We start from the raw sequence: 6,000 nt of genomic DNA, 5'->3' as shown, positions 1-6,000 counted from the left end.
AATCGGCGGCCGGTGGCGGGGGCTGCTCGGCCGTTGGAGGCGGAGGAGAGGCAAACGGCTGTTTTCTGAGGCGCCCCTCCCCCTCCCCCCGCTTTGCTCCCCTCAGCGGCCGCTCGGACAGGCGACGACGTGACGGGAGCCGTTGCCGACCGGTGAGACGAGCGTCGTCGACCGTGGAGGGCTGGGCGGTTTTCCTCAGGGGAGGGGGCGGGAGAGCCAGTGGGCCGTCCGTCGCCGCCGCACGGCCTGGGCCGCGAGTCCTGAGGGCTATCGAGGCCCTCCCCGTCACGAGGGGGCCCTGAAAAACCCTGAGGGGGAGTCTCGTCGCTGAGGGATCTGGAGCCCGAGACGCCCCCGGCCCCGACCAAGGGGCTTCCGACGGGGGGAAGAGTGAGGAGGGTCCTGCATGCCGTCGCGGTTCCCCCTTCAAGAGAAGAGACCATTTTGGCCCCTGAGGTTCCTATTCCCGAAGCTGGGGAGACTCTGGGATTTGGGTGAGGTTCCGAAAGGTCATCTAGTCCATCCCCCCCCCCTTCCCTCAGCATCCTCACTTCGACAGGCCCGGCCTCCTCTCGGAGAGAGGGGATGCTCTCGCTTTCGGGGTTTCGCGGTTGTTTCTTAACGGGGAGGGTCCTCGGCTTGCGACGGGCAACTTGGAGCCCCCCCCCAGAATTCCTGTTGCTAAGTGAGACGGTTGTTAAATGAGCTTGGCTCCATTTGATCACCTTTCTTGGCCAGGGTGGTTGACTTGAGTCGCTGCATTGACTGTTCAGTTAGGGATACGGTGGTTTAAGTGAATCTGGCTCTCTTCCCTGTTGACTTTCCTGGGCACGGGGAAGGTCGCAAAAGGGGATCGGGCGGTCATAAATGTGAGTCGGTTGCCAAGCAGGTGAATTTTTTTGATCACGTGACCATGGGGGATACTGTGGCGGTTGTGGTTGTGAGTCACTTTTTTCGGTGTTCACTTCGGTTCCTAGAATTGTCCACTCCCAGACATTTGAAAGTTGCTGAGGTGGAGAGATGTGGTTGTGTAGTATTGTGCCTCCGTCCTCTAATGGGACGTTATAGGTATGTCCTTGTGGGGCTTTGAGGATGGTTAATGTATTCCCTATCTACCCTTAGTTTAGTCTGCCCAGCGTTTCTCAACCTTGGCAGGTTGAAGATGAGTGGATTTCAACTCCCAGAATACCCTAGCTGGTATGCTTTAAGGTAGTTGGACTTCAACTCCCAGAATTCCCCAGCCACCATGCCTTAAGGTAGTTGGACTTCAACTCCCAGAATTCCCCGGCCACCATGCTTTAAGATAGTTGGATTTCAACTCCCAGAATACCCTAGCTGGTATGCTTTAAGGTAGTTGGACTTCAACTCCCAGAATTCCCCAGCCACCATGCCTTAAGGTAGTTGGACTTCAACTCCCAGAATTCCCCAGCCACCATGCCTTAAGGTAGTTGGACTTCAACTCCCAGAATTCCTCGGCCACCATGCTTTAAGATAGTTGGATTTCAACTCCCAGAATACCCTAGCTGGTATGCTTTAAGGTAGTTGGACTTCAACTCCCAGAATTCCCCAGCCACCATGCCTTAAGGTAGTTGGACTTCAACTCCCAGTATTTCTCGGCCACCATGCTTTAAGGTAGTTGGACTTCAACTCCCAGAATTCCCCGGCCACTATGCTTTAAGGTAGTTGGACTTCAACTCCCAGAATTCCCCAGCCACTATGCTTTAAGAGTCCAACTATCTTAAAGCAATGCTGGCTGAGGAATTCTGGGAATTGAAGTTCATGTATCTTCAACTGGCCAAGTTGAGAAACGCTGCTCTAGGATATTTTTTCTGGACTCCGTGGGTCTCACTCCCCTTCTTTGCACTCCTGTCCTGAAATGGCTCCCATACTAGAATGGGGATCTGCCAATGCAAAATATAATTTAATGGTTTTTAAAAGTATTCTTTTATGCAGCCTGAAACACAATTTTAATTTTTAGGAGCCAAATTATATGCTTCACACTTATCCAACTTGTTAGTAGTCAGCTTTCTACACTATTTTCACACATGCTGTGTCTTCAGTTTCAGTTTCCCCTCTGTGACATAAACATTGTTTTTGTTACATTAATCTTATTTTATTTTTCAACCCACCTCTAAGTTAGTTTTCGAACGTTTTCCATTTTCTAGGGTTTCCAAGTCCTGCTGAACTTTACAAATTTATAGTTCTTCCAATTCCTTTTCTGTGGTATTTATAAAATGCCATGTATGCAGACCAAGATTCGTTTAGGTTGAATGGGGAGGTGTTTTGTATGGTATTTTGGATCCACCTAATAAACTTGCAAACCATATATCCAGCTTGCTAATGAGAATTTCATGGGTGTTTTATTGGATGCTTGGCTGAGTAGATCTACAGCTTTCTCACAATTTGCTGAGGAATTAATAGATTAAAAGAATGGAATGAGATTATCCAGAGTTGGTTCTTATAAATCTAGGCTAATATCTAGATATCACTGTATTATTTTAATAGTGTTTGCATTTTATGATTTGCTCTGAATCCATCCAAAGGATTCATATGAGATTGGCTGATGTGTTGGTCTTTGGATTCTTTTTCTTTGCTCTTTTTGGTTCATTTTTGAAGACTCTATTTCAACATGGTTCAGCCTTCCCAATTTTGATGAGCTGCAACTCTGATTGTCCCAAGAGTGCACAGTGTTGGTCATGCTGGCTGGACATTTTGTTGAAATTGATATCAGGCTGATAAATTGTCTTCCCTTTCTCCAATAGTGAGGTGTATTATGGAAAGAGATGATCATGGGAATGAGAGTGGAAAAATTCTAAGGAAGATTGGTCTAATAAGTTTTACTTATACAGCACTGAATTTAGCCTAACAAAATATGCAAATCAAGCCTCTGGTTGATTGTTTCATATGATTTATTATTTTGTATGCATTGCAAATCCAGAAATTAGTGTCCCCTGATAGAACCCAGGAAGTAGGCATTTCCTTTCCTCTGGAATAGTTTCCTTCCAGAGATTCAAATAGCTGTTGACCTGGTTTTAAATAAGTCTTGATGACTTGGCTTTTTCTACACACCTGGTCAACCTTTTGGAGAATATGTGATCTTGAGGGTTTTGATTTTATTGTTCTTTGTGAATATTTGTCTTTAGTTTCTGCTGTTTATAATGTATTATACTTCGTAATATTGTGTACTGCACTGAATGGTTATTATGGAGTCAAGCAGCCTTTGAAATTTGATAAATAAATTTGGTTGAATAAGGTAAGCATGTTGTGAAAATAAAACACAGTATACTTTTTAAAACCAAAATTTTGTTTGATTAAAAGGAATCTTGCGTTTCATGTGAAGGCATGATAAAATATTTCAAGCGCTCCTCTCATTTACTGGTATTCAGAAGTCTAGTGCAAGGGACAGAAAAAAGTTGAGTGGAATTTTGTTGGAGAATTAAGTCTAGGTCAGATTTGCTTTTATTATATTTTCCCCATGTCTGAATTCATGAAAGAGAAGTTGCTTCATGAGAGAAGGGGTGTATGTTGGGGAGAACCTAACCATACAGACATGTACAATACAGTAATTTGCATCCCTTCCTCCCAGTTACATAAAGAAGAGAATGATAGCATGTTCACAAACCAAGGTCTGGACTGGATGGAGACTAAAACCTGCTGCCACTTCAGGAACAGATTACTGCTGTTAACTGCTAAATGCAGGATTAAGTATGGTAGAGGGGAGGTGACTCAATGTTAAGAGCAAAAGTTGTACTTCCACCCGTAGGAATGAATTATAGCTAGGACATGATTGCTGTTGGCGTGAGAACAGACTGCTGGACTAGATGGATCAGGAATCTGATCCAGCAAGGCACATTTTATGTTCTAATGCCTTGTCAGGGACCTTTGAAATTGTAGTGACTATTTCCATTCAGCCATAAAAAATTAATAGATTGAGTATAAATATGTATTTATTAATACTATTTATATATTCTTTGTTCAGATAAAATGTAGAATTATGGAACATATTTACCATATACAGAGCTAGTTAGGTGTACGTGGTTAATTGTGCCAGATTAGAAACCAGCAGAATGTGAATTGTATAGATGATCATTTATTGAATAGAATACTTTATTTACATCACCACGATGTAAAAAAGATGTTGAGACTCTAGACTAGAAAGAGTGCAGAGAAGAGCAACAAAGATGATTGGGGACTGGAGGCTAAAACATAGGAAGAACGGTTGCAAGAATTGGGTATGTTTAATAAAAAGGATTAGGGGTGACATATCAGTTTCCCAATATGTCATGGGTTGCCAGAAAGAAGAGGTCCATCTATTCTCCAAAGCACCTGAAGGCAGGACAAGAAGCTAAACTAATCAAGTAGAAAAGCAACCTGGAATTAAAGGAGAAATTTATTGACAGAACAATTAATCAGTGGAACAACTTGGTTCCAGAAGTTGTGAATGCTCCAACACTGGAAGTTTTTAAGAAGAGATTGGACAACCATTTGTCTCAAATGTTATAGAGTGTCTTGCCTAAGCAGGGAGTTGGATTAGAAGACCTCCAAGGTCCCGTTCCAACTCTGTTATTCTATTCTTATTCCTAGTCCTGTTCTATAGTGTGATTAGACACACAAGGAATTAGTCTCTGGTTCAGAAGCACTCAGTGTACGTGCAGGGCAACAGAGAGAATCATCATCATAAAATCAATAAAAGGGGGAAGTAAAGAAGATAAGGATAAATATTACAGCTAATATATATATATATATATATATATATATATATATATATATATATATATATATATATATATATATATATATATATATATATATATATATATATATATATATATATATATATATATATATGGTGTTGGCTTGTTAGGGTATTTTCCCACGTCATTGTAGTTGTTCTTTTAAAGTTGTAGCAACGTTTCAGCAGAATCTCATCTGCCATCATCAGGCTTCTGTATTGTGTCCGTCTGTGAGTCAGACTTTTACAGTGGTTTCAGATTTGAATTTGGGGCAGCCTATTGCTGTGCCAGAATGGTTTTTCTTCATCCTGATTGGTTGGGAGTCTTGGTCTGTGTTTATTGGTCTCGGAGTTTGCTGTGTTCTGCTTGATTGGTGTCTCTAATATCTTCTGTCTGTTTTTTGGCTCTTTTGTATCTTGATTGGCTGGCAGCATTGTGTTGCTTTAATGGAGGCCTTTAATGGAGGCCCAATCAAGATACAAAAAGAGCCAAAAAACAGACAGAAGATATTAGAGACACCAATCAAGCAGAACACAGCAAACTCCGAGACCAATAAACACAGACCAAGACTCCCAACCAATCAGGATGAAGAAAAACCATTCTGGCACAGCAATAGGCTGCCCCAAATTCAAATCTGAAACCACTGTAAAAGTCTGACCCACAGACGGACACAATACAGAAGCCTGATGATGGCAGATGAGATTCTGCTGAAACGTGCTACAACTTTAAAAGAACAACTACAATGACGGGGAAAATACTCTAACCAAGCCGAACACCATACATGTAAGTACCTGCGAAAACTTAAGAAAACATATATATATATATATATATATATATATATATATATATATATATATATATATATATATATATATATATATGTTTATATATACAGCAGAACTGCAAGAATTAGGTGTTTAGCAGAGGGATGGCAAGAGGGGAAAAAAACTGTCCTGTCTGTATCTGGTTGTCTAGACATGATCAGGTTCCCACCCCCTTTGTGCCACTTGTTTAACTAGCACTTGTTCCGTGACCAAGCTTACAACAGTGCTGCACAAGTAGTTATAACCAGTCCTCACGATTGTGTCATTTGCAACACCCTCTGATCACAGTCTCTGATCTTGGCACAAAGTTGGTCCATCTCTCTCAGCCCTAGGAAAAAGGGCAATGGCAAATGATTTTCAAACGTGCTGCCCAGGAAACTGGAAAGTCATGTGTTGAGACTGACTTGAAGCCTGACCTGCTCACCCACCCCCACCCCCACCCC

The 6,000-nt window shown here is 42.1% G+C and overlaps 1 protein-coding gene across 2 annotated transcripts in view; it reads left to right on the top strand.

Moving 5' to 3' along the window:
- KDM4B (lysine demethylase 4B) overlaps positions 1 to 6,000 on the top strand; it is a 239,305-nt gene continuing 233,305 nt past the window's right edge. For both annotated transcript variants that reach the window (XM_087952780.1, XM_087952779.1), the window contains exon 1: positions 1 to 152. The gene's annotated coding sequence lies outside the window, so the exon portion shown is untranslated. The remainder of the gene's footprint in view (positions 153 to 6,000) is intronic.

This window comes from Notechis scutatus, chromosome 1 (assembly GCF_049901735.1).
Source record: "Notechis scutatus isolate UNSWTSFEM ecotype Mainland chromosome 1, rNotScu1.2, whole genome shotgun sequence".
NCBI lineage: Eukaryota > Metazoa > Chordata > Lepidosauria > Squamata > Elapidae > Notechis > Notechis scutatus.
Note: the sequence above shows the minus strand (reverse complement) of the source record. Positions and strands in the feature narration are given on the sequence as shown.